Here is a 12775-nt window from a genome sequence, read left to right as displayed (position 1 = left end):
TCCCAAAAACCAGATCCCCATTCATCAACCCTTTTAGCACACACACGCACACACAGACAATGCATCACACGACACGCACACATGCACACACGCATACGCACACATGCATACTGCACACACGCACATGCATTGACACACACACGACACAGACACACACAGACACACACACATGAGAGACAGACAGACAGACACAGACATGCACATGTGAGCATGTAATATATGTATATATATGTGAGCATGTGAATACATGCATGCATGCATGTATATGCATGGAGAAAAATATATGGAGCATATATGTATGTATATGTATGTATATATGTATGTATATATATATATGTATAAAAATAAAAATATATGTATATGTATGTATATATATGTATGCATGTATGTATATGTATATAAAAATATATGTATATGTATATATGTATGTATAGACACAGACACACACAAGAGCATGGACATGGAGACAGACAGAGCATGCAGGCATGAGACACAGACAGACACACAGACACACACACAGACACAGACACACAGACACAGACACACAGGCACAGACACACACACACACAGAGACACACACACACATGCATGCACATAGACAGACACACACACACAGGCACACACACATATACATGCACACATGGCCAGACACAGACACATGGACACACACAGACAGACACAGACACAGACACACACACAGACAGACACAGACAGACAGACAGACAGACACACACAGACACACATACATACACAGCACACATATATGTATGTATGTATGTATGTATATATATGGTATGTATATGTATGTATATATATGTATGTATGTATATGTATATATGTATGTATATGTATGTATGTATATATGTATGTATGTATGTATATATATGTGTATATGTATATATATGTGTATATGTATATATATGTGTATATATGTATATGTATATATATGTGTATATATGTATATGTATATATATGTGTATATATGTATATGTATATATATGTGTATATGTATATGTATGATAAAATATTGTGTATATTAAATAGTTCACCGAAACTTGTTTCTGAAAACATTTTAAGAGAGTGAAATGAAATCATGTGAACGTTAGGGCTGCACAATTAATCAAATTTAAATCACGATCACGATTTTGGCTTCCCACGATCAAATTTGCGTGATCGAGCGATATTTTAAAATGCGTCATTCCGTTCATAGAACAGTTTTTGCAAAGCCAATCTAGCGCTCCATAAACCACTGTCTGATCACATGTCTCCATCAGCCAATCAGAGCTGTTCCCTGCCTGCACCGCGCAGTCTCAGAGGACAGAGTAACGTGAGGAAAATTCCACAACAGGTAGCAGTCGGTCATCATAAGCCGGTCACGATGTTTACCAGTTTACCAGTAAACGCAACGTTTTGTCCCGTCTGTGTTGTTTTTCAGACAACAGCAGTGACCAGTGCTAGTTTGTGTCTTTTAGCTCATAGCTTTAGCAGCAGACTGTTGGATGTCCTGCTGTTGGAATCCTACAGTGAAATACAGACACACTACACTGTTTAGCAGTCAGCATTTTAGCCGTGTTTAATCCAGTTACTACTGTGGCTAACGGTAGGCTAACGTTACCTGCTGTGTAACGTGTTACTAGTGTTTACTAGCGTGACATTCAGCGATGTTTATGTTGCCTCTAACGTGGATTTCGGAGCATCAGAGCGCAACACAGACATGTAAGTGGCAGTGTAATGAGCCACAGAAATCCGCGTAGCTATTTCGTCTGGTAGATACCAGGCACCACATGCGCTGTTAACGTGAACAGAAAATTGCGTTGCCTGTATCTTTCACGGCAAACATGCATGTCTGGAAAGCGGTCGCACAACAGCTGAAATGGCATACTCCTTCACAGTATCCTTCAATAAAGGAGGAATGTAGCACAATATAGATGTATTAGTAGGAATGTAGCACAATATGGATGTAAAAGCAGTTATAATTATATAATTATGTGACAATAAAATTTGTTTTGGCTAAAATCAACAAATAATTGTGATGATTAATCGTGATCTCAATATTTATGAAAATAATCGTGATTATCATTTTGGCCATAATCGTGCAGCCCTAGTGAACGTTGTCAACCACCAATGGGTGCAGTGTTGTTTATGGTTGCTATGGTGCTGCACTAAGCTCAACGCTAAAGAGAGCTGGTTGCCGATTTTCAACCCTTGTGAAGCGTGTCATCCAAAGGTTGTTTTACCGGCGGATAAACGCTGACCTCCGGGTACTGCCGCCCATTCATCAGAACAGAAAATCTGCAAACTTTTCCTTAAGTTACCAGCTATTGCCAACGGTAGCTAGCTAGCTTGGTTACATTTTTCCAAACAAATCTAGTTGTAGTCGTGCAATTTGTGCCCCTGCAAGATCCCTTTAACGTTAGATGTGAGAGGATTGTCTTCAGATGTGAGATGGTGTCAGACTTTAGTCTTTTCAAAGTCTGTTCAAAGTCTTCTAGTGTATGGCGTTCCGGCTGCGCCTCTGTTTTGCTCACGTGTCACACGCCATACCACACCGGGAGTGTCTCAGAAGCACAGTGTTTTGCTTCCCGACTTGCAGATTTTATTGTCTCTACAAGTACTTGAAAGAATAATCACGTGTTTATTAAGCTAGTATCCACCTTCCCGTCTAAGCACTCCTACACTCCATGCCTTCTCTTTTCTGCCGTTGTCATTTATAAAAAAGGTTTGTGATGTCTGTTATGTTTTTCCACCTCCAAGATGAATCTCTTGTCATCCGTGGTGTCGTAGAGGAGACATGTATGATATGGGCATGGTCGCAGCACCTCCGGAATGCAGTGCAGATGGCGCGTGTGGTGGGAAATAAGGGTAAGAGTCCAAGAACAAATGTACGGCTAAGAAAATGAACAATCACTTCACCTAAATGAATCTGCATAGCTGCTGGTTAATTTACTTTAGTTGACCTGTTGTTTCAGCTGTGAACTCGTGCTATTGAGGAGACAGTTGTGTATTTGATGCTGAATTCACAACACATTACCACCTTTCGTGGAGATATCCTGTCAGAAAACCAGAATCCTACGTGGTCTGAATTTGTTGGGATGGGATGCATTTCTCTGTTGCCATGGCCGCTCTGGCCTCAGCTGATATCACTGAATTTTACATAAAAAATATGCCCAGGGCGACAGAGCCAGCAGTGATAAGGTCTCTCTTATTCCCTCAACCTGTCATTTCTCTCCCTCTATTGCTCTATCACCTGTTTCCCATCATCACAGATCATCCTGTCTGGCTTTGTCCTTACATGCCATACAGCTGTACACCTGGGACCCGCTTTAGCACCCTACATTCATCATCCTCTCACCTCACTTCATAATTTAACTGTCACACATGCGGGTCTTTTGCAACTCCATTGATTTCATGGTTCAGAATCTGAGTGGCTTTTGCACTATGGAAATGTGGATGTTTTGAGTTTCTAAAGCAGATATAGATATTAAAAAATCAAACAATAAAGCAGTTTAGATGGATTACAGCCTGTATAGAAATATATATCAATCTGTTGCACTTGAGTGTTTTTGCAAGATTCAACTAATCAACGGTTTCCAATTTTGTTTGTAGGCCCCCAAATTTTATCACTAAACATCTCTAGTAAGACATTCTCAGCATTGTATTTTTTGTAGTGCTGCAACTAACAATTATTTTCATTGTTGATTGATCTGCTGGTTTTTTATTAATCAGTTAATCATTGGGTCTATAAAATATCAGAAAACAGTCCATTACAATGTCCCAGAGCTTAAGGTGATGTTTACTTTTGTTAAAGCACCGCCTACTGACCAATCAATACTCGATTGATAACGGCGTCACCGTTCTTATAGAAGAGCCGGTGGAGCTCGGTGCGCGGAGAGAGAGCTGCGCTCATAAAAGAGACCGACAACCCCGTTAACATTCCCTGATGGGTATCTTTATGAAAGATATATATTTTCAGCAGAGGGAATTACGTATAGGCTATTTGTTGGCTTCTTGAGCCGTGTGTTGCCAATGACATACATCGGTTTGAATTATGTTTTTATATATTTTTAATTTTCTCTCGCGATCGCTTCCCACTGCCGGGGTTGCAACTGATAATATAATGGGCTAAAGCAACGACAGTTTATGGAAAGCACAAGTGTAATGATGGTCAGATCTTGTGCCTGACTGATGGGGAAGTGATATTGCTAAGAATTGTGATGTACGCATAAAAGCGTTGGCTATTTTTTTGCCAGCTTTCCTTCCTGTTTTAGGAAGCAGCGACTGTTTGCCTGTAAAACTGTGTCTATGTTCTTCATATTTATGTAGAATTATAGTTTGCTCTTCTTATATAAAATACGCGGCTCTGGTAGATGTTTGCGATCGGTCGTGCTCACGGCTCTTTTATGTGAACGCACGCGTCGCTGGATTGGGAAACCCTGGGTTGATTGAACCAGTTGTTAACAAGCGTGACACAGGTTATGCGGTTGTTAGGTCAGGTGAAGCCGGGTAACTGAAAGAGATCCAGGGCATGTTGATCTTGATTTGTAGTACAGGCCTCTGGTTTCCACCCGCTGTCGGACGGATAGCACTCCGACAAAGATGGCGAGTCATGGAGCGTTTGGCATTAGTATTGGTATGCTGCTGTGCTTTCAGGTGAAACTCCTGCAGGAATTGAACAGAAGAAGGAAAAGACGGTTCAAGTCAGTTAGTCCAAAATCGATCAGTGAAATATCGTTGCTTTTTCAAAGATAACCAGAAAGGCAGACAGAAAATGATAGTTAAACAATAATATTGACATTTATTAAAATTAGATTTGAACTTTAATACATAACCTACATGGTGTAGATCAAGAGAGGCCGAGAGAAGAAAAGAGGGGGGTGAGGATGGACAATCACGCACGCACCCACACACACTCAGGCTGCCGGTGAATCCAGTGTCTTGTTTGTCCTTGTCAGACTGACCCGCAGTGTCGGGTGAAGAAAACGAGCAAATTGACGTTGTGGAGCGTTTTAAAAGGAGGGACAGGCCGCACATGAGGAGGAGACCGAAAGCTTCAACTTAAATGAAAAAAATCACTCCCATAAGGGAAGTGCTAAATATACTCTCACCACAACGGTTGTTAGTGCAACAATTAGGGTAAACGTACCCATTAAGCCCACCAAAATCTGAGTTCAGTTATTTTTCCTACATACTGACATAGTTTATTAACATAATCATTTCTTAAAATGTAAGAAAATAAATAAATTTATTTATTTGTGTATTTTTTATCATATAAAATAAAGATATTTTATGAATAAAGTCAAAAGTCTGGCATGGGCTTAATTGGTACCGTGGCACCATTTAAGCCCACATGTGTTCCAAATAAGCCCACAACAAAAATGATTGACAAAATATAAGTAATTATTATTTTATAGTTAGTGAAAACACCAAATATTTATTCAATAATATGTCTTACATTAACAAGTATCTAAAAAAACCATTTCATGTTATGTTTGGCTTGCTTTAGCCAATTTGTCACTTGAACCAATAACGACCATCATCAAACCACAAACATGACTTGAAGAGCAGCTTGGAAAAAGATCAGACTACAATTATTATTCTGATAAGTTACATTTATAGGTTTTATTTATTTTTTAATGTTCATAATATAACAATTTTAAAAGTAGTAAAAACCCTGACACTAAGTTATTAACTACATTTACATTAACATTTACGTTACATTATATTAAGTATTTAAAAAGGTTTGTTGGCATGCTTTTGCCAACTCATCATCACCTGCACTAATAACATTTTAACATCAGATATCAAACATGACTTGCAAAACAGCTCATAAAGTTACAGCATTTTGATTTCTTGGTGGTTTGCCAGGTGAAAAGGGTCAGCACCCTGCAGGTTAGCCCGGCAAAGTATGAACCTCTGACATGCCTGATGATTTTAGGACAACTGCTGTAATTCTTCCTTTTGATGTCATTTTTCTCACTGTAAACAAATGATTATGCAAATTAGGTTACATAACAATACTTCTGGCCAGTGTTAGATCTGTGGTGTACTCTTGTTAATGACGTCAGTAAGGGTAAAAGAACATCAAAGTCACAGGATTACAGTAAAAATGACAAAATTACAAATCTTGACCGGAAATTCCTATCAAACTCATAATTTCAGGAATTTCCTATTGAAACACATGAGATGGGCTTAAATGGAACATACTGGGCTTAAATGGTTCTACAGTGACTACTGGGGAAATAAAGATGATATGTTAACACCAAAATGAAATAAATTTATAAAGATATGCCTGGAGCCTAAATATGCTGTAAACTTTCCATCATAGTTGTCTCTCTGTTGCCAAACCTTCAGAATTATCAAGGTATTTTCATTCAAAGTTGGCTGCACACTACCTTTTTAGCTCACTGTACCATTTAAGCCCACCTTGAAAAAAAAAGGCATTTTAAAAAAATATTTTGCCCACCCAAACCATTTATTGTCTTAATTTGTAGATTGATATAAAATGAATAAGAAAACATTTAGTGTACATACTTAACATTTTTAATCCTTCGGCAGTGTATCTATCAGTATGGTTATATTTTGACCTTGTGATTAGCTCGCTACGCTAACTAGCAAAACCCATCTTTCCAAATGAAATCAAATAGTACAAATTGGCAAAAAACTACTTGATAATACACAACAATCAAATCATTAATCTCTCAATTTCCATAATATGAATGTACTTACCAAGTTAGTGGATGTAAATTGTTGAAAATAGATTCCTTCTGAGGGGTCCCAAAACACCAAAGTTTTGAGGCGACTTTATGTGAGCCTCCTTGAGACTGCATTGATGTAGGCTGGCATATCTCAGCATTGACAAAGGTGATTGGTTCTCAGCAAAAACTGATGTGTAATTAAGAAATTGTTAGATTAGATGAAATAATGAGTAGCGTAAGACAGCCACCTCTTTTTTTTTTAAATTGACTTCAAAGTTGCAAGTGGGCTTAAATGGTGCCTGGGCTTAATGGGTACGTTTACCCTACATTCATTAGTTATTGATTGCAACTACACCATGCCAAACCGGTGGTTAGCTGCTAACACTAGCTTTTGGGGCAGAGGGTAAATCGCTATTTTATACCACTAACAAGGCTCAAAATAGCACTTGAAAAACACTTCCACGGTAGCATAATGAGGGTCTCGACATATAAACCAAAGCTTTGAGAACTTTGTAAGTGTACAGACAGTTTATTAAAAAGATGGATTATAAAGACAGTAGTGTTCATGTTTACATGCGGGCGCCATCTTGGAAAACAGTCATGAGCAGTCGAATCATGAACGCTGTTTGAGCTATGTTACTGGTTACTGGTTGCACGCTGTTTGTCGTTGGACTGCAACAACAGCAAAATAAATGTTGAGTTGGTATGCCAACCAGCTTCAAACTTTAGCAGTTCTTTTGCAAAAAAATGACCATATTTGCCTTCTCTGGCAATATCCTATACCTCTCCTGACTTATGGCAGGTCCTGCACAGGAGAAAACTCTCTCAGACGGTGTCCAAGAGGCCTGTACACACCCAGGTATGAGTTTGAAAGTGCGGACAATTTGGGGAGGCTGTCCCGCCTCCCCCACCACCAGGCTACAGGGTCTTGTCTTGAACGATAGACTAGCAGAGCAAGTGTAATATGTTTATTAGCGATCACGTGCAGTGAATGGTTAATATCCATTTACGTCCGTTTTGGTGAGCCCAGAGGGAAAATATGGCATTTTAAAAGTAGCCTACATTTACGATAGCTGCTTACGGTAGACTACAGAGAAAGTGTGATATTTTTACGTCAGTTTTGGAGCGTGTACAAAGGCCGTCTATCGGCAGTGATTGTAGAGTATAGTGGAACCGGGTTTCAGTACCCAACCCTATTTAGAACGCTGTTGCGAGCTTTGTCTCGTCGTGAATCTTTGGTCTGAACTGGACTTTATGCTTTGACATTAGACTCTGATAAGCCTGAAATAATCAAAGTGACTTATTTTAAACTGTTATATCATAGACTCATACATCATTTGTTTTAGTCTGATCTAGTTTAGAAAGCCTTGGTGTTTACCGATTCTTAGAAGTCATGCCTTTTATTAAAGGTTGTACATCCCAATAGTAACAACATTTTCACTAAATGTCCCTAAAGGAGTCTCAAAGGTCACCAAGCGAAGAGCCAAAAAGTGCTTCCAAAGCAAATAGCAGGTAGCAGCAACTCACATTCAGGCTCTGACTGTTAAGTAGTTTTAAAAAAATAATGCTGACACTTATTTTCCTCTCCTGGATTTATTTTATTCTGGTTATTGTAAACTGTCAGCTGTACTAACTTCTCTCGCTCTGTGCTTTGCCGAAATAAAAACCAAGCACAGCTTTTGGCCACACCATCTGCCAGCTTTCATTTGAAAGAAAAGAGCCAGCAGTTTGAAAAAAACAAATAGGAATAAAGTGAACACGAGTAGACCAAGGCTTGTGAGATGAAGCCAGGAGGGTTGAGGATGAGGCAGGGGGTTAAAACTGGCATCCATCCTGCTGACATGAACCTTGGCAGGCTGTGACACACTGCAGGACCGGCCTGTGTCCTTCTGGTCCAGTTGCATCTGGAGGATCGCCATATGAACAGCTGAGGGAGAGAGATACACTCTTTTGATTGTCATTTATACATGTATAGTCATTTAAATATAAAACATAACAAACCTGAGAGAAAAAGCCTTAAAGGATACGGCTGGTGATATCGTACATTTTTGTAATTTCTCAAAAATCTATTGATCCTACAAACAAGTATTTTCTGTCTTTCCAATGCCTGATATACAGTAGGTTATTTCTCTGTGCCATACAGCTTGAGTGTTGTCAAAATCAACTATTAAGGGTGCATGTTCATTATTATGAACAGTGGCACTGTCTGAGTCAATTCCACACACACTGTCCGGCTGCCGGAAATACTACCTAGAGCACCAAATATTGTGTATTAATCCGCGGCTGAATAAAGTCCCAAACAAATGCACCACTTACTCCTGTTTGAGTAAAGACTCCAGTATTTCCCACACATAAACTAATGTGTGGCAGTGCGCCTCACTATCAACACCGGCCGCCGCACATTGCGTTTCCAGATTACATTTTTTATTTTTTTTAAATGCTATTTAAAACACGTTCTTCTGCATTTCCTTACCCTGCTCTCCTCCGTCTCTCTGACACTTGTGTCTCGCTCACACAGAGACACACACACAGCTCCTCCCACCATGCGGTGTTTGGTGTTTTTAGCCCCCAACGTTGTCTTCCAGGCAGGGCGGCAATGGTTATAGTTAGGGTTAAAGTGAGGGTAAGCTGCCTGTAAGGCGATGTTGGAGGCTTAAAACACCATCGAGCCCACCTTGCACACAGCGTCTGTCTCCATAAAGGAGAGACGACAGCTGGCGAAATTCATAAGTTCACGAAAGGTTGGTATCTATCTCGTGAACACCTTTACACAATCACACATTCATAATCACTGACCAGACTCTTAGCAAACAAGCAATTGCGCCTGCTTTAGAAAGGTAACTAGTCGCAAGTTTGCAGTAAAATGCATTTGGGTTGTCGAGGTCAAAACACTATATGTAGCAGCTGTGAATCAAATAAACCTTCCTAAAGCCAAGTGACGTGTTATCTAACGCATTTTGAGCTATCCGCATGTATACAGCGGATGGCAGTCTGCAACGTAACAGCGTAAACATACACGCCACGTGGCACTTTCTAAAGCCACGTGTTATCGTGAGGCTATTTTTCAAAAATGTCGAAATTTTCGAATTGTTTGGTCTCAGGTCTTTCACAGATTGTAAACATGTCTCTTCAATCAGGTATCTTCCCACAGGCGTTAAAAACTGCAGTAATCAAGCCACTCTTAAAAAAGAATAACCTAGATACATCACTAATGGACAACTACAGGCCTATATCAAACCTCCCATTTTTAAGTAAAATTATTGAAAAAGCGGTTTTTCAACAAATAAACCTATTGTCCCAAAAGAATATTTTGGGTCCCTTACAGTCGGGTTTTCGGCCACATCATAGCACTGAGACAGTTCTTCTGAAAATTTTCAATGATATCCACTTAAGCACAGATAGTGGCAGAACTACAGTCTTAGTTTTACTAGATCTCAGCGCTGCATTTGACACCGTTGACCACGACATATTATTAAACAGACTGGAAAACTGGGTAGGCCTTTCTGGAACAGTACTAAAGTGGTTTGAATCCTATTTAAAGAATAGAAATTACTATGTGTCAATAGGTAACTATGCATCTGTACGCGCAAAGTTTGACATGTGGAGTTCCCCAAGGCTCCATCCTGGGGCCTCTACTGTTTAATATATACATGCTGCCCCTAGCTAAAATCATGGAAAACAACAACATAAACTATCACAGCTATGCGGACGACACACAGATTTATATAACCTTGTCACCCGGAGACTACAGTCCAATACAACACCTGGCCAGGTGCATTGAACAAATCAACGAATGGATGTGCCAGAATTTCCTAAAATTAAATGAAGATAAAACGGAGGTGATCATTTTTGGACCAAAAAATGAACGATTAAAAGTCAATGCTCATCTTCAATCAACAATGTTAAAAACAACAGACAAAACAAGAAATCTTGGCATAATTATGGACTCTGGCCTGAATTTTAACAGCCATATTGGGTCAGTAACAAAATCTGCCTATTATCATTTTAAAAATATAGCAAGGGTAAAAGGACTTATGTGCCAACAGGATTTGGAAAAACTTATCCATGCTTTTATTTTCAATAGACTTGACTACTGCAATGGTGTCTTTACAGGTATTCATAAAAAGTCTATTAAACAGCTGCAGCTGATTCAGAACGCTGCTGCACGAGTCCTTACCAACACCAAAAAAATAGATCACATCACTCCAGTTCTGAAGTCCTTACACTGGCTTCCTGTGCATCAAGAATAGATTTCAAAATACTCATGTTAGTTTATAAGTCACTAAACGGTTTAGGACCAATTTACCTTTCGAATCTGCTACTACACTATGAGCCGTTGAGATCATCCGGGACGGGTCTGCTTACCATACCCAGAGTCGGAACAAAAAAGGGGGAAGCTGCGTTCAGCTTCTATGGTCCCTACATCTGGAACAAACTACCACTAAACTGTAGGTCGGCACCTAATCTCAGCTGTTTTAAATCAAGGCTGAAGACCTTTCTTTTTAACACTGCCTTTTTGTAATTAATTTTTGTATTTAAATTTTATTTTTTATTGATTCATTTTTTATGAATGGGGGTTGGGTTTAGGAAAACAACAAACTTGGAAAGAAATCCTCACTTGCGGGACACAAAGTCACACGCGGGACGCGATCCCTGCTCTCCTGGGTGAAAGTCCTGTGTTTTACCCATCCTCCACCCCGACCATTCTCCCTACGCGGATTTTCACCCTTCCATGCTACTCGCTACGGCGTCAATCCACACACAATCGCAAGGTAATGCATATGGGATGCACAAACACATGCGTGCATTCACATGAATACAGATATGACTCACACATTTCATTTCAACAACACTTCAACAAACCAGCTATTCGTACTTGATGCAATGCTGTCTCCCAGTAGACACGCTGGGTAATCAATACTACTGAAGATAGTGAGGAAAAAGGCTGTTTTTCGACATGCTTTCATCATTATGACACAAGATATCTATCTGCAGGGAGAAAAACAATGATTCTCCATTCATCATGATTGGGTATCGGGTAGAAAACCATGTTTTTTTTTTTTTTACACACAATGGAGTCCATGTAACCTGAATAATAGGGCCAGACGTGATGGATTGCATCTAGTTAGATTACAGCAACCAGACTAATACCGCCTACACATGATCCATGGTAAATCCACTCTGTGGCGACAACTCAGAGGAAGCCCTACCCTTGGCGTCGCACGCCGCTCGACTTTCAAGGCACAAACAATTCCATTGATGACCTATACCTGCGCTGCGCTTTGCCTCTCTGCTTGGTGCAGAGCAGATCATGTGTAGGTGGCTTAATTTGCTTAATAAAATGAGCTTTGTTACAGTTGCTAACAAACCCAAAGCGATCAGATGCTCAGTGGGCAGAATCCAAATGTTAATTGGCTATTTTATAGCACTGATATGTCTTGAAATAACAGTTTATACACAGTTTAGTCATTAATAGCAATGCTGTTTGATTTAATATAACTCCGTGTAGATACATTTCGAAGCAATAGGATTGTCCGACTGAGTCTTTTTTTCTTTTGACAGTTGAATTAAGATATGCTCAAATAGGATGAACAAGAATATGTAAACAAAAGAAAGGAGAGCAAAAAGACAATACAATTGAGGAAGACGTGTACAAAATGATGGGCAGAGAAGATCAAGAGCCAAGAGACAATGCAAAATAATAGAACAAAACGCATGAAAGGAAAAAGGCAGCAAGCCAGAGGAGATAGGCCAAAGCGTATGAGCATTCATCCCGTGGACATGTTGCTGTGCTTGCGGTGGTTGTGCTGAAGGCTAAGCCAACATGCCCAGCAGTGATGAATTGGTCTTGTCAGGATAAGCCAAACAAACAGAGATCTGTATAGTGTATGACAACCCTCCTCGAGGCGCTGCAGTGAACAATGACATTTCCCTACTCACTGCGTAACAATGGCTCCAGAGATCTGGCAGGACACATATGCTGTAGGTACACAGCTGTTTATTTTTTTGTGTGGATGTGCATTAAGTAGGCATATCTCGGTGATTTAGCAGAAGCTTGGGAAAAACTGCCACACACTGCT

This window comes from Perca fluviatilis, chromosome 18, assembly GCF_010015445.1.
Source record: "Perca fluviatilis chromosome 18, GENO_Pfluv_1.0, whole genome shotgun sequence".
Classification (NCBI taxonomy): Eukaryota; Metazoa; Chordata; class Actinopteri; order Perciformes; family Percidae; genus Perca; species Perca fluviatilis.
This window is presented reverse-complemented; position numbering follows the sequence as displayed.